Raw genomic sequence first — 22,392 nt, forward strand, 5'->3', positions numbered from 1 at the left:
ATATTTCATGGAATTTAGTTACTAAATTGCAGAGCACAGTCAAAGTCAGCCTTGAAATTAGTATGTGGTGTTTTGTGGCTAAAAAGCTACTTATCAACTTGTCTGAGAAGCTTCCTGCAAAATATAATCAGTTTAAAACAGTAATACACTCTGTAGCTAAATGATGTACTAACTTAATTAAAAAGTTAAATAGCGTTTTATATTGTTAAACTAAAAGCAAGTTTGGCATTTTGCACTGCCTAGCTGTTGCCTTTTCTTCAAACTTAAACATGACACAGTACAGAGTAGGCAGGTCGCATGCAAAGGAGGACTAGTGATAGTGTTCCAAAGCAACACTCCTAGCTGGATCAATAACTTTTGTTCACATATTTTCATGGGACCCTAATTGGCTTAGGGCAATCCCTCACACAAATGATGCATCATCTTGGATGATGCGTCATACAACATTTAAAGTATCTCATGATGTGATCAAACCATAACATTGCCCACTGTCTTGGAAGTGTTAACATGCGGTTTGCGCGAGAAAATGCAAAGTGATTTGTATAGGTAGCAAATTCATCAGTGCATCTATAGCCTCAGGTAATTCTGAGCATCTATGTTGACCCGCAATTCAGAAGTCACTGCACACAAAAAGGTGTATTCAAGTAATGGTCCATGCTGAATAATTGCCCGCCTAGTGAAAAGTCAAATATGTCAGGCTAATGGGCCAGGGCAAATAAATTGCTAAATTCTGATAACATCTCCAATGATATTACTGAAATAGGTGACAAAAAGCAGCACAGGTAATATTATAGTTATGTAATGGAGTGTTTGAACAGTTCAGTTGGTAGCGTCTGTTCGTAATCGAGAAGGAAGGTCACGCAGAGCAGGAACAGCTGGTTGCCCGAACGGCTCACGCTCGTGCTAAGCACTGGCGATCTGGCTGGCCCACTGGTTCCACTGCAGGCACGGAACAGACGATCTGGTTGGCCTTGTCCTTGGGCTCTTCTTCATTACAATTACCCCCGGTGCAAAAGCGGAGCCATCCTGGCGACTTACGACGTGGAGAAGAGCTGGTCATAGAATTGTTTCAGGCGGTGAACGTGAACAACATCCCGTCCACGGCGGCGCTTGTCGGATGTCGGTGTAAGCGGCTCTATGACATAGTTGACCGGAGAGGTGCGTTCGACGATGCGGTATGGTCCATCATACTGCGAGAGAAGTTTTGTCGAAAGTCCAGGCGTGGTAGCAGGCACGGACAGCAAGACAAGTGTGCCGGGAGCGAAGTTCGGATTCGTAGCGTCGCCATCACGATTGGCATTTTGTCGTTGTTGGTCGGCGGAGGTGAACTTTCGGGCTAATTGACGGCATTCCTCGGTGTATCGGGCGACGGCTGAAACGGGAGCACACTCTGACGCGTCTGGTGTATAAGGCAACACCGTATCGATGGTATGGGAAGGATCGCAACCGTAGAGAAGAAAGTATGGAGAAAAATCCTGTAGCACTTTGTGTAGCCGTATTATATGCGTACGTGACAAATGGGAGGATGATGTCCCAGTTTGTATGCTCCGATGAAACGTACATGGCGAGCATATCACCTAGGGTGCGATTGAAACGCTCCGTAAGCCCGTTAGTTTGAGGATGGTACCCGTGGTGGTCCGGTGAACTATGCAGCATTGAGCAAGCAGTGCTTCAACCACCTGCGACAAAAACACACGGCCTCTATCACTCACCAGCTCCCGAGGTGGGCCATGACGAAGAATGAAACGATGGAGCAGAAAGGATGCAACGTCACTGGCGGTTGCTGCAGGTAGAGCAGCGGTTTCACCATAACTGCGACAATAATCCATCGTTTGTCTGCGGGTGTTAGCAGTAGCGGCCCGTACAGGTCAATTCCCACACTGTCGAAGGCACGAACATTGCACGGAAGCGGCTGTAATAAACCGTGGGCCGGATGAGGCGGAGATTTGCGGCGTTGGCATTGCGGGCACGAGCGGACAAACTTTTGGACAAAAGTAAACATTCCTCGCCAGTAGTAACGTTGCCGCAGGCGCTCATACGTCTTCAAAACGCCTGCGTGTGCACATTGTGGGTCAGTATGGAAAGACGCGCACATGTCTGAACGCAAAGTCTTAGGGATAACCAGGAGCCACTTGCGACCATCGGGCTGGTAGTTGCGTCGATACAATAGGTTATCCCGGACAGCAAAATGGGCAGCCTGGCGACGCAGGGTGCGGGAGGTGGGAGATGCAGGCGAGCCAGAAAGGAGATCCAGAAGAGAGGCCCCCCAAGGATCCTTGCGCTGTTCTGATTCGCAGGTGGCGATGTCGACCGAGGATACCGCCTCAATGGTGGAGAGGGAGGCCGTGTCGGCTGGCAGCGGAAAGCGGGACAGAGCGTCGGCGTCAGTGTGCTTGCGACCTGAGCGGTAGATGACGTGTATATCGTATTCTTGAATGCGCAGAGCCCAGCGGGCAAGGCGTCCAGACGGGTCTTTGAAAGAGGATAACCAACAAACATGGAAAGGCCTGCCATATAAATAAGGGCGAAACTTCCCGAGTGCCCAAACGATGGCCAAGCATTCTTGTTCTGTGACGCTGTAATTGCGTTCCGCTTTGGTCAGCGCACGACTGGCGTTAGCAACAACGTACTCGGAGTAGCCAGGCTTGCGCTGCGCAAGGACAGCGCCAAGGCCAATACCACTGGCATCGGTATGCACTTCAGTTGGGGTGGTGGGGTCGTAGTGTCGCAGTATAGGCGGAGACGTCAGGAGACGGCGTAAGGTCACGAACGGGGTGTCGCAAGCAGGAGACCAGGAGGCTAGGTCGTTGGCGCCACTTAGGAGTTGTGTCAAAGGTGATATAATTGAGGCAAAATTGCTAACAAAGCGTCTGAAGTAAGAACAGAGGCCGATGAAGGCGCGGAGTTCTTTTAATGTCTTAGGTTTGGGAAACTCTGTCACAGCGCGAAGTTTTGATGGGTCGGGGCAAATGCCGTCTTGTGATACGACGTGACCTAGAATCATAAGCTTGCGCACGGCGAACTGGCACTTTTTCAGGTTCAGTTGCAGGCCTGCGTTGGTCAAGCACGTCAACAGTTGCCTAAGGCGAAGAAGATGCGTGCTGAAATCAGGGGCGAACACAACGATGTCGCCGAGGTAGCACAAACACGTGCTCCATTTGAGACCGCGCAAGATATTGTCCATCATTCTTTCAAACGTAGCAGGCGCATTGCGTAGGCCAAATGGCATCACATTAAATTCGTATAAACCATCCAGAGTAATGAGTGCAGTTTTAGGGCGATCAACTGCTGACATCGGGACCTGCCAGTAGCCCGAACGTAAATCCAACGAAGAAAAAAATGCAGCGCCTTGCAAGCTGTCCAGAGCGTCGTCTATGCGTGGTAGAGGGTAGACTTCTTTTCGCGTTATCTTATTAAGACGGCGATAATCGACGCAGAACCGAATGGAACCATCTTTTTGTCTGACGAGATCCACCGGTGATGCCCACGGTAGATGACGTGTATCGTATGCCCACGGGCTATTGGAAGGTCGAATGACGCCGCGCTGAAGCATGTCGTCCACGTGCTCACTGATCACCTGACGTTCCTTGGCGGATACGCGGTACGGGCGCTGCCGCAATGGCGCGTTGGAGCCAGTGTCGATGTGGTCGCTGACGGTTGACGTGCGACCCAGAGTAGGCTGAGTGACATCAAAAGAAGAACGGAACTGGGCAAGCAGGTGAAGAAGCTGGGAGCGCTGCTCGGAAGTAAGGTCATCGGCAATGAAAGGTGTGAATAAGTCAGGTGATGGCGGAGCAGAAGTGGAAAGTGCACAGAAGTCAGTGAGCTCTGCATACGAAGCATCCGGCACGTCGGTTATAAACATGTCATCAAGAGGCTGAACATGGCCAAGTGCTTCACCGCAAGGAGCCGTCAGGGCTGTAGGAAGCGGATTGCAGACAACGATGGCGCTAAGACCGGCTGAAATGTCAAGCGTGGTGAAAGGGAGGGGAACATCTTTGCGGGTTATGAAGAGTTCCGAAGGAGTGAAGAGGACAGGGCCTTCAGAGACAGCGCCACAGAAGACGGGAACAACGGCAGACGAGTACGGCGGTATGGCGATGTCTTCCCGAAGGACTAGCTTAGAGGGAAGAGATGTGGCGCCGACGAGGGGTACGTCACACAAAGGCGATAATTCTACTTCAGCACGGGCACAATTGATGACGGCGTTATTTCGCGAAAGAAAGTCCCACCCAAGTATCGCGTCGTGAGAGCAGGACTGAAGAACCACAAACTCCACAATATAGAGAACGCCCTGAATAACAACTCTAGCTGTGCATGCTGCTGAAGGCTGTACTGATTGGGCGCTTGCTGTGCGAAGAGAAAACCCAGAAAGTGGCGTCGTAACTTTCCGTAAGGCGCGAGAGAGGCGTTCGTTTAGACCCAGACACGGCTGCTCCAGTATCAATTAGCGCAACGGTAGGGAGGCCGTCCACAGTAAGGTCGACAACGTTCGAAGGCGACAATGGAGGACTTGTACAGATCGATGGCGACGCAGTTCTTGCCTCCTGAACTGCGGCGCTTACTTTTCCTCTTGCGCGGGGGACGCATGGGGGATAACGAGCGGCGACGCGGGGAAGGCGAACGACGTGTAAGGACCGGGCGCTCGGCTGGTGGCCTGTTCGACTGCCGGCTAAGATAAGTGTCTTGAAAAGGTTGCACGTCGGCGTAGGGAGGCGACAGCACTAACTCATCAGAGTGCAGCATGCGGCGGCGGCAGAGTCGTGCAACATAGCCGGGAATACCGCAGGCATAAGATATGGGCCTGTTTTGTGTGCGCCAAGGATTATCAAACGCAAGAGCAGGTCGATGAACGGGATGACGAACGGGTGGTAGCGGCCGTGGATGTAGCGCAACGAATGGTTGACGAGGAGGCTGCGCGGCGACGGATGCGTAAGTAGGTGGCGCGGCGCCAGGGTACAGCTGATGCTGCATTGGTAGAGCCTCAGCAACTTGAGGCTGCGCGGCGACGGATGCGTAAGTAGGTGGCGCGGCGCCAGGGTACAGCTGATGCTGCATTGGTAGAGCCTCAGCAACTTGAGGCTGCGCGGCGACGGATGCGTAAGTAGGTGGCGCGGCGCCAGGGTACAGCTGATGCTGCATTGGTAGAGCCTCAGCAACTTGAGGCTGCGCGGCGACGGATGCGTAAGTAGGTGGCGCGGCGCCAGGGTACAGCTGATGCTGCATTGGTAGAGCCTCAGCAACTTGAGGCTGCGCGGCGACGGATGCGTAAGTAGGTGGCGCGGCGCCAGGGTACAGCTGATGCTGCATTGGTAGAGCCTCAGCAACTTGAGGCTGCGCGGCGACGGATGCGTAAGTAGGTGGCGCGGCGCCAGGGTACAGCTGATGCTGCATTGGTAGAGCCTCAGCAACTTGAGGCTGCGCGGCGACGGATGCGTAAGTAGGTGGCGCGGCGCCAGGGTACAGCTGATGCTGCATTGGTAGAGCCTCAGCAACTTGAGGCTGCGCGGCGACGGATGCGTAAGTAGGTGGCGCGGCGCCAGGGTACAGCTGATGCTGCATTGGTAGAGCCTCAGCAACTTGAGGCTGCGTGGCGACGGATGCGTAAGTAAGTGGCGCGGCGACAGGGTACTGCTGATGCTGCATAGGTAGAGCCTCAGCAACTTGCTCTTCAATGACCCGCCGGAGCGTAGGGGCGAGCTGTGTAGGAGGCTGTGACGGCAGCGGCTGCTGCTGGGGTAGCTCAGCGAAGGGCATTAGAGAGAGCTGACGTGCAATTTCCTCCCGCACGAAAGCTTGGATTTGTGTGAGCAGGGGGGAGCGATCAGGGAGGACGGTCATGGAAGAAAGGGCCTCGTCAGCCACTGAGGGGCGCCTGGTCTAATCGCGCTGCCTTCTCAACTCGTCGTAGCTTTGGCACAAGTTTATGAGCTCTGCTACGGTGCGCGGACTCTTGGCGATCAACATTTGAAAAATGTCGTCGGCGATGCCCTTCAAAATGTGCTTCAATTTCTCATTTTCGGGCATAGAAGCATCCACACGTTTGCACAGGTCGAGAACCTCTTCGATGTAACAGGTGAATGTTTCACCGGGTTGTTGCGCTGGCTCTCGTAACCGCTTCTCGGCGCGCAACTTGTGGACGGCGGGGCGACCGAAAACTTCAGCGAAACTGGCCTTGAACGCGGACCAGGACTGAAAGTCGGCTTCGTGATTTTTAAACCACAGGTGAGCCACTCCCGCAAGGTAGAAGATGACGGCATTTAACTTGGCGGTATCGTCCCATCGATTGTGCAAGCTCACCCGTTCGTATGTAGACAACCAGTCATTGACGTCCTGCTCATCCGCACTGCTGAAAACCGCTGGATGGCGTTGCGGGACAGCGCCAGAGCAGGCAACGGAGGGTGGCGGCGACGTCGGCTGGGGAGAGGCAGGCATGACGGGATGCAGAGTCCGAGACCGGAGTTCCAGGGTGTAGATGTTGTTGAATACCCCGCACCTTCCACCAATTGTAATGGAGTGTTTGAACAGTTCAGCTGGTAGCATCTGTTCATAATCGAGAAGGAAGGTCACGCAGAGCAGGAACAGCTGGTTGCCCGAACGGCTCACGCTCGTGCTAAGCACTGGCGATCCGGCTGGCCCACTGGTTCCACGCAGGCACGGAACAGACGATCTGGCTGGCCTTGTCCTTGTGCTCTTCTTCATTATAGTTATGACAAAATTTTAAAAGCACCTCTTTAAACTGCTGGAACCCTCAGCATCATGCCTGTTCTACACGCACATAAATTGTAGCAGCAAAGCATACCTTTTACAGCACACATAAATATTAAATTAGACTGCTTGCTGATGCTGTACAGTAAATTCCTGTAAACTAAATCATACAGAAAACATTTAGAATACAGAACTGATCACATACTGGCTTGAATACATTTCTGCATTAGGAAAGCAAGGTGTAATGTACACTGTTGTAGCAAATTTTTATTCATGGTATGGAATACTCATATGACACAACAGAGTTAATTTGTGAGGAGTTCTTAATTAGCAGTGACTACCTACAGGTAAAATTTGGAAGGCTTAGGGAAACTAATTATAAGTAGTACTGTGTATGTACACTGGCACTGAGAAATTGGTTATAATAGTGGCAGCTTATAAGGGACCAGTGCAAAAGAATGCCCGTTTGTGAGAAACCAACTAGCTATTTTACCACGAAGCGCTCCTTGGCCTTAACCCATATGCAAAGCACTGGGAGGACCAGAGAGTGTACAGTCTATTGGCTTACATTGATCGTGATGAGGTCCCGTCAACCAGCTAGCGCCATGGTACAAAAAGGATGTCGAGCCGTCTATGGAGTGAAAGGAACAAAATAAGAGAGCATCAAGTCAGTTGAAAGACAGATTTGCAATTACTAAGGAGGTGACCCCCAGTCACAGTCATTCATCAATAAATGTCAAGCAGTCGTGATTGCACTCCCAGATTAAGCACCTACTAAGCTAAAAGTTTTGCTGCTTATTTACAACAAAACTCAAGTTAAATTTGTACATAAAGCAGACGATTGCATTTGGAATTGTATAGATAAAGTTAACATCGAGTGGGTCTGGCGGCAGCATCGCAAACATGCACTACAAATTTGCCTACTTCTTACAGATTGCTGCAAGTACCTGTTTCCACAATCTTCAATGTTGTGCTCCTTCGGATTGCCGGCTCGTCGGTCTGCCCCACCGGACGGTCGACGCTTGCTCAGGAAGCTTCACGTGTCCGTTGCCAACAAAGGCACTAAACGCAAACGTGTCAGCCTGCGTGGACTGCTTCCTTCCCTGTTGGCCAGCGCTAACCTGGCGGTACTGCGCATGCTCCGGCACCTCGGCGACATCTACGTGCTCGCAACAGGATAAAGGACGGACGCCTCTGGGGTTCCACTTCAGTGGGCCTGGCGGCAGCATCGCAAGCATGCGCTAGAAATTTGCCTACTTCTTCTTACAGGTATGCAATTGGTATGGTTGTAAATGCTATAGAAATGATGGTCGCTTCTTGTTACTGCTGCCGGACCCCCCCCCCCCCCCACGTTCTTTTTCCCGAAAAGTGCTGCCTGTCTTGTGCGCATGTTGAAAAGCCTGTTGATTCTTTCAGGCGACATAGAAACCAATCCGGGTCCCATCACCGAAAAAATGTTGGCCGAATTGCTATCAGGACAGGCTCGCATAAGCAACGAAATATCTGCACTAACCTCTAAAATTGTCTCTTTCGATGATCGTCTATCTAAACTAGAGTCACTTGTCGCCAACACCAAAGATGTCGGTGAGCGCGTGCAGAAACTAGAAAATACTGTTTCTGGTCTCTCAGATATGATCCAAAAGCTGGAGCGTAAGAACGACGACCTTGAAAATCGGTCGCGACGGAATAACTTGGTTATTCATGGATTATCTGAAACACTGAATGAGACACCTGAGGCACTTCGTACTTCAGTACTAAGCATGCTAACGTCAAAGCTTGACGTCACGTGTGATAACATCGAGCGTTGCCACAGACTTGGGCAAAAAACGACAGGTAAAGATAGACCAGTAATTATGAAACTGTTGCATTTTTTAGATATGTTAGCTAACGCACGCAAACTGAAAGGTTAAAAAATTTACATCAGTGAAGACTTTTCGGCACGCGTGCGACAGGTGCGCAGAACCCTATGGCAGAATTCAACGGAACTCAGAAAAGTCGCAAAGAAAGTACGGTTACAACAAGAGCACCTGATTATCGAAAGTGTTCGGTACGAGTGGAGCGACGCCAGAAAGTGCGTTGTTAAGGGGTTTGATTACATCGGTTCCAGGAATTCCAACTGACTTCCACATAAAAGGAAACTGACACTTGTGAACTTTAATGCACGCAGCTTGGTTAACAAATTTGTTTGTTTGAACTGGCTTGTAGAATGTCACAAACCATCAATAATATGTGTTACTGAGACTTGGCTAAATGACTCCATTTCTGAGAATGAATTTTTGCCGCCTGGTTGCTCAGTGTTGAGAAATTACAGGACTGCTCGCGGTGGTGGCGTATCGCTTTTTATTTCTAGAGATACTAAATACGTCTTGCTACCGAAGCTTCATGATAGCGAATCGGTTTGGTGCAAGATTGACTTTGGCGGCTTTACTACTGTGATTGGCGCTGTATACCGACCGCCAAATGATGTCAATTCAATCCACGCTGTCACGGATTATATTGCAGTTAACAGGCTACAAAATAGCCAGTTAATAATATTTCGCAATTTTAATGCACCCTACATTGACTGGCATTCTCTTTCTTCTACTAGACGTGATGCTGCGATGCTCTAATCAATCTTGCTGTGTCATATGATTTAACACAGGTTGTTAGCTCGTTCGCCCGAGAATCTGCTATTTTGGCTTTGGTCTTCTTCAATGATGGGCTCCTGTATAGTGAGTGTGACGTTGTCCAGGGCATCTCCGATCACAAGGCGGTAATTGTCCACCTAGATATTGCTCTAGAGCCCAATAAGCCAAATATAGTACCGTCCATGACTTTTCTCGAGCTGACGACAATTCTATCGTCGCCTCGCTTGCATCACACTTTGATGAGTTTATGTTTTCGAGCGATGCCTTTGGTGTTGACTTGTTGAAATGTTTCACAACATTGTCAAAGAGTGCATAGCTAATTTCGTACCAAAAAATGTGTAAAGCGAAACCCGAAGCACCCTTGGTACACTAGAGAGATTATACAGTTGATTCGCCGGATAAAGCGCTTGCTCCGTGGCTCTCGCACTCAGAATGTCCGAGAAAGCTCAATGCTAACATCGCTTAGACAAATTCATAAGTCTAAATTGCAGCACGCTAGAGACTGCTACTATAACAACACTCTGACGACATTCCTAAAAGACAGCCCATCCAAATTCTGGAAAACGGTTGTTGTTCCTATGTCCAACTCAACTTCTGTGGTCATTAACGGACAGTCGTGTTCAAATGCTGTCATGATCTCTGAAGCGTTCAATACACATTTTAAATTTGTTTTTGTTGAAGATAACGGCATTATCCCTACGTTTCACTGCGGTAGTGCTTCAGCATGTTTTCCAAAACTTCGGATAACGATTAGGGGAGTTCACGGCCTCTTGTTAAATATTGATACTAGTAAAAGTGCAGGACGAGATAACATTCCAAACACGTTTTTAAAGAGATACTCAGAATATTGTGCGCGGTTTCAAAAATCTGTCGAATTGCAAACTGTTCCGAGTGTCTGGAAGGTTGCTCAAGCTGTACCGATACACAAATCTGACATTAGGCAAACAATTTCCAATTATAGACTAATCTCGTTAATATCTACTTGTTGTAAACTACTAGAACACATAATTCATAAGCATATTATAGAGTACCTCAACGATAACAACATTCTTTCACATCATCAGCATGGTTTTAGATCGGGTTTCTCCACGGTTACGCAACTAATTGAATTCGCTCACGACGTTGCTACTACACTTAACAATCGTGGCCAGATTGACGCCATATTTGTTGACTACTCCAAAGCGTTTGACAAGGTATGTCATGCTAAGTTACTTATGAAGCTTGACTCTTTATTCAGATGCATACACGGCAATCACGTGCTCGGCTGGATAAGAGACTACTTGCATCTGAGGTCCCAGTTTGTCTCATTTAATCAGGCGCACTCATCTTCAGTCGGTATTTCTTCCGGCGTCCCACAGGGCGCCATATTTGGACCATTTTTATTCATTATATACCTTCATAATGTCGAGAGTGTTGTTACTAACACTGCTGTTAAGCTCCGTTTGCATGCAGACGACTGTGTCTTGTACTCTAACATCGGCAGCGTCAATACCCAGGAGATGCTGAATAACACTTTCAACGCCTTCTGCAACTAGAGCAAGACCTGGCAAATGGAAATCAACTTCGATAAAACGGTATCAATGACCTTTTCGAACAAAAAAGAACCCCTGAAATTTGCCTACAGTAATGATGAGAAGGTTTTGACTTATGTCACTAAGTTCAAATATCTTGGTGTAATTCTTTCTCTTCCAAGTTAAAATGGCACAAACACGTCGACTTCATTTGTTCCAGGGCTCTAAAACGACTTGGATATTTAAAAAGAACACTAAAACCAGCAACCAAAGAATGCAAACTAGCAGCTCACAGATCCCTCGTGAGGCCCACTCTAGAATATGCATCTGCTGTCTGGTCACCTCACTGCGTATCTGATGTATCAAATCTTGAGGCTGTGCAGAAGAAAGCTATTAGATTTATTTATAATCGATACGATCGCAATTTCTCCCCTTCTCTGCATGCTGGCCTGCTATCGCTTGAGCCAATGGCACATAGGCGCACGTGTGAAAGGATTATAATGTTGCACAAAATTGTACATGCTTCTGTCATGGTCGACGTACCTGTGACATTTGTTGGCTCCTCGGCAAGTGCAACGCGAAGAGCCAATCCCTTGAATATTGTTCCTTTTCGAGCTCACTTAGATAGCTTCAAATTTTCTTTCTTGCCATTTACCATTGAATTGTGGAACACGCTACATACTAATCTACGAGAATTACCACTTGAGCGTTTTGTAAACGAAGTTCGTTTACATGTGACATGTTGATTGTATGTTATCTTCATGTACTTACCCACTCCTGCTATGTCTAAAATTTGAGACAGCAGTATTTGTAAATAAACAAATAAATAAATAAATAACATTGCAGTTATATTTTTGTTTTGCTCTAAAGTGAGAACGCTACAAACTGCATAGTCACTGACACACGCGCGTGCGCACGCAACGCTGTAATCCATGCAAGAACAAAAGGACACAAAATAGGGCGAGTTCAGCCTCGTTCAGGCTTACAGCCAGCGCGTCATCTTCAAACGCACTTCCTTCGATTGGTTCGTGCTACGTTAACCACAAGGACTAACAAGCAGGGAAAAGTTCTGACTGGTGTTGCGGAAGTCGTAGAGTGCCGTAGTGCTGAACTGCTTAACACAAGCAGAACCCTCGTATAAAAGTAAAGATGACGAAAACTCGCAGGGCAGAGGAGCCCATCCATCAAGAATTGTCGCAGGTAACACCTAAAAAATATTCACATTGTTGACGAAAAACGAAGTGCAATGTATTTCACTTACCGGAAAAAGCGTTATCCGAACGTGCGACGTACAAAGACGCACCGAGACACGAAGGCGGCGAACGCAGATCCCGCCATTGTGGTATTAAGCCGTCGGCGAAAACACGCAATACAGCCGATGTCACGAAGCACTGATGCAAAACACACGGCAAACTGCATCAGCACAGCTAAATGACTCCAGTTAATATCCAGTATAAATGTACAGGACGCCTTAGAATGATGCACAACTGGCATAACGAACCCACGACCGAGACATTGCGGGCGGCAGTGGCCGTTTTGTCAACCTGAACATCGCCCCCGAGGGCTCCGTGGTCGCTGCGCATGCGTTAGCTGAGAGAAGGTCTGACCCAGACATGCTGACCCAGACCTAGGGCTCAGACCCAGACCTAGGGCTGACCCAGACATGCCAGAGGAAAGAAAGCTGCGATATCTCTTGCGAGGAGTGAAGGAGCAACTGTTTGCCGGCCTTGTGAGAAATCCACCGACAACAGTGGCACAGTTCACAAAAGAGGCTACAGCCATTGAACGGGCCCTGCATCAACGATACCGCCAGCATGACATGAGCAACTCGGCGGCGAACACTTCAGTACTGGCTGCGAGTAACGACATGTCTCTGCGTGAAGTTGTCCGAGAAGTGGTGCGAGAAGAGCTTCGGCAGCTCGGCTTTGTGGTTGCGCCTACGGAACCGACGCCAGCGTTATCTTTTGTTGCTGATGTAGTCCGGGAGGAAGTCCGGCAAGCTTTTTCAGCGCCAGACTGTGGCAACGTTCCGCGGCGCCTCACTTATACGGAGGCTGTTCACCGTCCACTCAACGCAACTTCAACGCCGTTGACACCCATAACTACAACACCACCTACGCCACAAATAGAGCCGACATCGTCACCCTCGTCGACTCTACCGACCCCGCCGATCATGCCAGCACAAACAACGCCGTATTTTCGACATGCGCACGCCACTCCTTGGCTCCATGGAGAGTTACCGCCGAACTATCAGCGTCGGAAAACCGATTTGTGGCGCACCGTCGACCGTCGACCAGTGTGCTACCATTGTGGTGAAGCTGGACACGTCTATAGAGTTTGCCGCAAATGGAACAACTATCTCGCCGCTCAACACCCAGGCTTTCCTGCCAACTATGCTTATTCTCCGTACGACGGTCGACGCGCTTACAACGACGCTCCTGTGAACAGTCAGCCACAAAATACGACGACGCCCCGACCACGTTCTCCTTCTCCATCTCCGGCGCGCTACAATTCGCGGACTCGTCGCAGTTTTGCCGACGTCACTAGGGGCAGATCGCCTAGCCCTCGACGGAGAAACTAGCCGCAGCGACCTCCGGGGGTGAGGTTGCCAATACTCTAACTGCTCTACAGCCCCCGTTATCGACGAACGACGACGTGAAGACTACATTGACGAAAAAGACGCCCAGCACAACGACGAATACGACGGATAGAAGTACGAAAGACGTAACTGACATCGTCTGCGCCGAGCTCATCGTTTGCATTGACGGCCACGAAATAGCCGCTCTGGTTGACACTGGCTCCCATTTTTCAATCCTTAGCTTACAGGTCGCTGACAAACTGAGGAAGGTGAAGACACCATGGCACGGGCCCAACATAAGAACCGCCGGAGGTCAGTTGATGACACCTGTCGGGAAATGCACGGCCCGACTCTTAATCGCCGGTTCAACCTTCGTCGTCACCCTCGTCATCCTTACTGAGTGTTGTAAAGAACTTATATTGGGCATGGATTTCCTACGGGAGTACGGCGCCGTGATTAACATCCCTGACAGAAGCGTCACATTTGCCACGAGTTCGGATAATGTCACCCATGAGAAGCCACAACAACCTCGCTTACGTATTGCCGCGGACGACTTCATACTTTTGCCGCGGAGTTGCTCTCTCGTACAGGTGCGCTGTGACAGCCTGCAAAGTGGGACTGGAGTAGCTGAACACATCGGTGCGCTAGCACTGAATTGCGGTGTGTCCATTGCCAGAGCACTTATCAATGTAATCGACGGAAGCGCCGAACTCTTGCTCACAAATTTTAGTAAGGAGCGCCGACACATCGTTAGAGGCACTGCTGTCGCCTATTTCGACGAAGTGACAGAAATACAAGACTGCCACTTAGCGCAGGAGTCGGCCTCTACAATCCACACAGCTGCATCTATTGTAGACGTTAATCCGACGTTAACGGCCGTTGAGCGGAACCGTCTTCTTGAGCTCATCAATCAGTACCAGGGCTGTTTCTCCTCTGCGTCAGGAGTTGGTCAAACGCCACTTACCAAACACCGCATCATTACTGATGTCGACGCCAGACCCATCCGACAAAACCCTTATCATGTGGCCCCAAAGGAACGCGAAGCAATACAAAAACAAGTGAAGACGAAGCTGGAAGATGGCGTTATTCGACCATCTAATAGTCCGTGGGCATCACCTGTAGTTTTAGTGAAGAAGAAGGACGGTAGCCTGCGCTCCTGCGTCGACTATCGGAAGCTCAATCAGGTCACTGAGAAAGACGTTTATCCACTGCCACGTATTGATGATTCCTTGGATAGGTTGCGAAACTCGCGCTACTTTTCCTCAATGGACTTGAAAAGTGGTTATTGGCAGATCGAAGTGGATAGAGAGACCGTGAGAAAACAGCGTTTGTGACGCCTGACGGACTTTATGAATTTCTGGTACTTCCTTTCGGTTTGTGTTCGGCGCCAGCAACATTTCAGCGTCTAATGGACACTGTGCTCTCCGGACTCAAATGGCAAACATGCCTGGTGTACTTGGATACGCTCTGCCAGTCTCACTTTGAAGCCTGAGAAGTGCCATTTTGGTTTTCATGAGCTCCAGTTCCTCGGTCACGTCGTCAGTAGCCAAGGAGTCCTACCTAATCCGGATAAAATTGCCGCCGTCGCTAATTTCCCGATTCCATCAGACAAAAAAGCCGTGCGACGTTTTCTGGGACTCTGTGCATATTACCGGCGATTCATTGCGAATTTCTCGCGTATCGCATGGCCGTTAACACAGCTCACCCGAGAAGATATGCCTTTTACTTGGGGCGAAGACCAGCAGCGGGCATTCCACGAGCTCCGGCAACCATGCAATCGCATCCCGTATTAGCACACTTCGATGAGGAAGCCCCGACGATATTGCATACAGACGCTAGTAATGTCGGTCTAGGGGCGGTGCTAGTACAATGGCAGGGCGACAGCGAAAAAGCGATTGCTTACGCCAGTAGGACACTATCCCGAGCCGAAGCTAACTACTCCACTACTGAAAAAGAATGCCTCGCAATGGTATGGGCAGTTCTGAAATTTCGTCCGTATTTGTATGGTCGGTCTTTCACCGTCGTTAGTGATCACCATTCCCTCTGCTGGCTCATTAATTTGAAAGATCCTTCCGGCCGGCTCGCACGCTGGAGTCTTCGACTCCAAGAGTTCGACTTTGTTGTTACATACAAGTCGGGAAAACAGCACGCAGACGCCGACTGCCTTTCTCGGTCTCCTGTTGAGCCGGCAGCACAAGACGATGACACGCTTTTTCTGGGACTCGTGGATATTGCCGATCTTTCACGCCAGCAACGGGATGACATCGAATTGCTGCCGCTTATTGATTACCTCGAAGGACGAACCAACAGCGTGCCGAGGCTCTTTGCAAGAGGGGTGGCATCATACTGTTTGCGTCGCAGCGTCCTCTACAAGGAGAACTTCTCGCCTAGCGGCAGCAACTGCTTACTTGTTGTTCCATCACCGCTTCGACGTGAAATCTTACACGCCTGCCACAACGAGCAGACTGCTGGGCACTTGGGCTACACTCGCACATTGGCACGGATTCGGCAGAATTACTACTGGCCGAGACTTACTGCGGTCGTTAAACGTTACGTTCAGACATGTCTGGATTGCCAACGTCGTAAACCGCCATCCGTCAAACCAGCCGGCTTACTGCACCCTGTTGACGTACCGGCCACACCATTTGCACAAGTAGGCATGAACTTTCTGGGCCCCTTCCCAACGTCTACTACTGGTAATAGGTGGATAATCGTTGCCACGGATTATCTGACTAGATATGCCGAGACAAGTGCCCTGCAACGGGCAACAGCAGATGAAGCGGCACGATTTTTTCTGGAATCCATCGTTTTAAGGCATGGCGCTCGCGCAGTAGTCGTCACGGACAGAGATACTGCGTTCATGGCCCAATTTTTAGATATCGTTCTACGTCTAAGTGGTACCGCCCACCGGAATACAACAGCGTATCACCCTCAAACGAACGGACTGACAGAACGACTCAATAGGACATTGGCTGATATGATAAGCATGTACGTAGATGTAGAGCATAGGAACTGGGACGAGGTTTTACCTTACGTCACCTTCGCGTACAATACGGCTCGTCAAGAGACCACTCGCAAGACGCCCTTCAGTCTCGTATACGGCCGTGAGGTTACAACATTAGACGCAATGCTCCCTCATGAACAGGGGCGTAGCCAGGGGGGGGAGGCTTATGGGGCTTCAGCTCCCCCCCCCCCGAAATTTTTTCGTGCAGTCCATGCACCGCCGACCAAAGCAACCCCAGGCGCAGGGAATCATTCTGGATTTGGTCTAGAATGTCTTTTTCACGCTCGAAAAGCCATTTCACCGCGAAAATTGCGAACTCGGGTTGGATTTCGCGGCAACGTCCATGCACCGGGAGTCACATAACGCAAGCAGCCCCATCCGAGCACAAAGTTTCAGTGGCGTTTTGATGACAAAGGGGCTCGCCGTGGCCTCTCGCGGAGGCCGCGGAATCTACACTCTATCATGGAATCTACGAAGCGCGTGGATGTCAATTCCGAAACATTATGGGTATAAAGTTCTATTAAACTGTTGATGTGAAAGGTGCATTGACATTTCCAAACGTGTGCTTTAGATTTTCAATTGCGGAACTTTGTAAGTTTAATGTTCCCATAAATATTTGATGCCAAAGGTGCATTAACTTTTCCGAAGTCGTACAACGGGCCATACAATGAGACAAGCTACAACACACTATCAGACAGGTTGTCAAAGCCCACAGTGAGGCCCGATGGGATGAAGCGTTGTGGTGGTTTATTCGTGCCGTCATGTCACATAAAAAAATATCAACATTTTTTTTCACCTGCGCCAAAGCCTCCAGTGAAGACACTAAAGCCAGCCAAGGTAACTATGTTCTTATTTATTTATTCTACTTCGACTTTTAATCGGGAGGGCACATTGAGCCTCTTCAATTGTTTTTGTTCTCGCTCACCTACCCGGGGGCTGCCAGAGCCAGCCAGAGCGCATGCGTTTTTTCAGTGTTGCCCCGACCACCGCGCGGCGCACTTCGGTGCGCGTTCTCTGGCCGAATGCATTTTTGCCTGGCAGAGTTTTGGACGCTTTCTAGCTAGCAGTCGAGAAAAATAAACAATGGTCGCTCGCCGCCATCACTGTGGGGACTCGACGGATTGCACCGCGTTCGCTTGAGCACAACCTCTCCAGAAAGTCTTGTCTCGCCGGTGTAGGATACCGAGCAGTATGCGCATTGTTCTTGGTGGACCAAGCGTCTCGTGTTTTCTTCGATATTCCTTTAATAGCCACATTAGTTGCCCAAAGTAGGCATTCGATTGTGACCAACATACTTTGCGTTTTCTTTTTTCATTATGGTTCCCCCACCCCAAGAATTAAAAAAAAGGGAACGTTGCGGCGCAGCGAATTGTCGCATGGTGTAAGTTCTATTTTGTTACATCTTTTGCGGAAAGTAATAGGCCATGGGACGCTTCAGCTGCCGGACACACTTACTATAGTATTGCGATAGCAATTATATGGAGACTCTAGGCGCATTCCTGCCGTCGCCGTCGCCCTCATGTTCCGCATAAAGTCCAAGGGCGATAACATCGTCACTGTGCGCCGCATGCTGTATGTGCGAGTGAAAGCGTGGGGGGGGGGGAAATGGGTGAGTCAACGATGGTGGCTTAGTCTTTTGTGCGCAAAGGAGAAAAGCGGGGAGCAAGCGCGCCGCCTTCCGTCGCGCGCAATGCACCGGGGGGAGTGGATGGTATTGGGGCGGGATCTAGGATTCTGTGAACCTGTGATTGCCCAACATGGTTTATTTGCCTTGTTTGACCCATTATATGCCATGACTTTTTCTTAGATACGTAGATTTATAGGAGACTTATACGTATGTTTGGATATCTTGTTGCGAGGTTTTGTGTAAACGTGCAGTGAACTTTGTCTCCAGTAATACCCACCCCGCGCAGTTATGGTTCTGTTCATTATCTGCAAGGCCTGCGCGTAGCACACAGGCAACTCTCATTTACAAAAGTGGCTCGCAGGTATGAGGATAAATGTTCTTTAATGCGCTCGTACACTGGGTTGAACATGGTTGCGTGACCTAATGGACGCTCCAGAAGTTGAGCAGCGTGGTGCCGTGAGGTTTTTGTCAGCTGAAGGTGGGGGCTTTCCCAAAAAGAAATTAGTCACCGTATGGCTGCCGTGTACATTGAACATTGCATTTCATTGGCTGCTGTGAAGCGTTTGAACAAACGGTTCAAAGAAGGACGTGAAAGTTGCAAAGACGATCCCAGACCGGGCCAAAGCCATCGTGCAATAACCCCTAACGAAATTGCAGTAGTTGATGAACTGATGACACAAGAACGGAGGATAAGCATCGATGAACTGGCAGAGCGTGTGAACATCAGTCACGGTTTTGTTCACCGTCACCGTTCACGCCATCATTCATGAACATCTCGGTTATCGGCTCTTGTGTGCCCAATGGATGCCCAAGATTTTGAAACACCGCCAGAATACGGATAAGTTCGGTACTGCCTTTCGGTACTGCCTTGGTATCACAATAAGGGTGACGATTTCTTGTCTGCAATTGTGATCGGGGACGAACCATGGTGCCACTACTACGAGCCTGAAACGCGACGGCAAATCTTACAATGGAAACATTCGAATTCACCACCACCCAAGAAAGCAAAGGCTATCATTTCCGCCGGAAAGGTGTTGTTCACTTTTATTTTTCGATCGTCAGGGGCCATTGCTGATAGAACTTGCTAAATCTTGAAAGACTATCAATTCTTTCCCATATTGTGAAACGCCGGATCGGCTGCGTATCTCAATCAAGAACAAACTACGTGAAAAATTGACGAATGGGGTCATCTTGTTCCACGACAATGCCCGTCCCAACGTCGTTGATGTGGTTAGTACAAAACTGGCGAAGTTCAAGTGGGAAACGCTGCAATATGCGCCATACAGCTCAGATCTGTCGCCTTGCGACTTCCACATTTTGGGGCAACCGGAGAAACAGCTCAAGGGAGCCAGATTCGTCTCGGACGATGACGTGAAAGTCAGTTGCAGACGTTTTGAAGCAGCAACCCAAGGAGCTTTATGAGTCAATGGGACAAATGCCTAAACGCTCATGGAGGCTACTTTTAAATAAAGTACCCCGTTTGTCATATATTCGCATTGCCTCACTTTCATTTGACTCGCCCTCGTATATTCTGCAGAACTCCTGCTTTTTATACGTGCTCTCTGCTGCGACTATACTTTCGGTGCAATTACTCACGATACAAGAACGGTGACAGCTGCTCCTGCTTAATACAGTGGAACAAATGACAGCGTCATTGAGATCTTTCACTGGCCGTTGCATATGTACAAGAATGTAAACAAGGATCTTGAATGACAAAGTTTCATTAACATATTTGTGCTCAACTTGTTCATTTTATGGTCTTTACATTTTTCATATCAGCGGCATGCACTGCTTTGTTGGTATCTAACTGATGTAGTTCTGAAGCTCGTGTGATATTTCATTCACTTATTAAATAGACAAAAACATGGAAGCATTGACATCAATTATGTTGGGCACAACTTTTGGCACATACGAGTATAATATTTTATGAAAAATACATATTTTACTTGTATTGACAGTGCGTAGCGTTCACGAATTCGTTTGCAGCATCTTTTGCAATGGCAATGCAGTTATTATTCATGTATTTGATCCCTAGGCAAATTGTTTAAGAAGAAGCTTTAGCTTGGCCCCACTCCGACGCGGCCTATTCAGATACAAGTAAAACGCAGAAACGCTTTTCTGAGATGACTCCTGAATCGCTCTTAATGAAATTTGTTGCATTTGAGAGAGTAAGTTAAATTCTAGTGTCTGTTGGAAGCGGAATTTCGATTTAGGGTCGGAACTTTGTTTAAAATATTAAGAAAAATTCGAAACTTCAAAAAAAATATAAGGACGAAGTTCACAACCTAATAGCTCTGCATCAAGAACAGAGATCGCGGTTCTGTAAACGGCATCCATTACACCATTCAAAGTGGACAAATTCGACATGTCCTTTTGTATCTTACGTGAATTGGTTATTTTATGTACAAGGGTTCTGTAAGAGCCGTATTTCCATAATTCTTCATTTTTTGAGGCTCATGTGTAGCATATCAAATTTGTCCGCTGTGGATGTACTATAATGTGCAATTCACAGAATTGTGATATCAATTTTAATTGCTGATTTCCAGAGTTGTAACCTTCATTGTGTCATTTTCTGAAAATTTTCGATTTTTGCCACTTTCTAATAAAATATCGACGACCTAAATCGATAATTTAAAACAAGCAGTCACTAGAATATGAGTTTTTCTTTTAAATGCTACAAACCTGATCAAATTTGGCGCAGTGGTTGCCGAGAAAAACAAATTCTCTTTCTACATGTATTTAGATAGGAGCATCCGACCTAATATTTCCTCTTAGGAGGAGGCCGAGCTTAATATGAGCCCCCCCCCCCCGAACGAAATTTCTGGCTACGCCACTGGCCAGTACCGGTGCCACACAAGACCCGATGCAAATGCCCTGACGTTGAACATGAAAATGGTTGTCAAAAGTTACAAAAGTGGACTCAAGATAAAATTCTAGTAGCTTCATGAAATTGTCCACGGTTAGGCCGCTAGTATTCTGAAAATCTACTACACCATTTTCGTCGATGCAAGACCTAACTGCACAACCTAAGCGTAACCTAAAGATGAGGAACCCTGTAGGAAAGAAACCACATCACCTGAATTCTTCACAACAAAAGGGTCTTGTATAACTAAATTCCTTAAACACTTTTGGAGAAAAGAGCTAATCTCTCGTTGCCACGTATCCCTTTCACTCACAATACACCGGAACGGCTTGTCATCTTTGTGCGTCTTCACGGTAAAAAACAGTTCTAGGCTATTGCGCTTACAGTTGTTAACAGCTCTTGAAAGTCTATCTAAAGCCAAGTCCTTGCACAGTTCTATGGCTTGAGCCTTTACCTTGGAAGTCTTCACGTTTTTTGGTGACAAAGTTCCTTCCGACGGCCTCAACGGCTTTGTCGTGAAACATCCCCTTTGGTAGCACGGCAAATCCTCCCTCCTTATCCGCCTGAAGAAGCACCAGCTGATGTTCTTTGAAGAAAGATACGACTTCTTCGGTGTCCCTTTCCACAGTTGACTGTCTTAGGCACGCAGACACTTGAGGCTTGGTGGCCGTACGCAGCAGGCACTCGACCCCATCAAGAAGACACCTTTCACGGTCCTCTTCACCAGTTTTGCGCGCCACTTGTCGATTCAACGACAGCAACTCGTGCGCTGGCACATTAGGCTCCATGCTGAACTTAGGTCCTTTCTTTAGCACATCAGCTATCTTGGATGGTAGTACCGTGTCTGCCAGCAGAGAAATCGCACAGCCAAGACTTTTTTCTCTAGGCCTGCCTTTTGAAAGCCGCAGCAAAAGGCACCCCCACCAAAATTCGACCGCTTGGGAAGTCTGTCGCCGATAGGACTGTAACCTGGCTTCACCTATCCACTCGGAGTCTGTGCTAAAGTACCAGATCACACGTGTTGGATGTACTCACCACGAGCCCGGAAAGACCTGTTGCCTTTTGAGTCCGCTCATTCTAAGACGGTAAAACGCGCCATTGTTATGCCGTGCCTGAAGGAAGCCCTGCAGAAATCATGTGTTCACCTGGTAAAGGACAGCCTCAACAATCAGATTGGCAGGTTACAGAAGGCTGGTTTTCCCGTTTCCGTCGTGGCTGCTGTGGCAGAGAAGCTTCTGCAAAGCTTGAAACCTAGAACACCTCAAGAAGGTGGCGGTCAACCGAAAACCAGACCGGCGGTTCTCCCCTATATTCATAGGGTCTCCCACAACCTAAAGAATGTAGCCAATCGCTACGGTGTGCCGGTGGTATTTTCTGCCCCGCGCAAGTTGGCCTCTTTGTGCCCCCGGATTGTCTCCGGCGAGGAATACGTGCGAGACTGCACGAAACGTCACGCCACCAAGTTTGTCAGGTG

General features: G+C 48.8%; 1 long non-coding RNA gene across 1 annotated transcript in view; it reads left to right on the forward strand.

The window, feature by feature from the left end:
* Positions 1-7,893: 7,893 nt before the first annotated feature.
* Positions 7,894-22,392, forward strand: part of LOC129386006 (uncharacterized) — a 33,449-nt gene continuing 18,950 nt past the window's right edge. The window contains exon 1 of the long non-coding RNA XR_008613475.1: positions 7,894-7,977. This is a non-coding gene — a long non-coding RNA (uncharacterized lncRNA). The remainder of the gene's footprint in view (positions 7,978-22,392) is intronic.

The sequence above is a fragment of the Dermacentor andersoni genome, chromosome 7, assembly GCF_023375885.2.
Source record: "Dermacentor andersoni chromosome 7, qqDerAnde1_hic_scaffold, whole genome shotgun sequence".
NCBI classification, from domain to species: Eukaryota; Metazoa; Arthropoda; class Arachnida; order Ixodida; family Ixodidae; genus Dermacentor; species Dermacentor andersoni.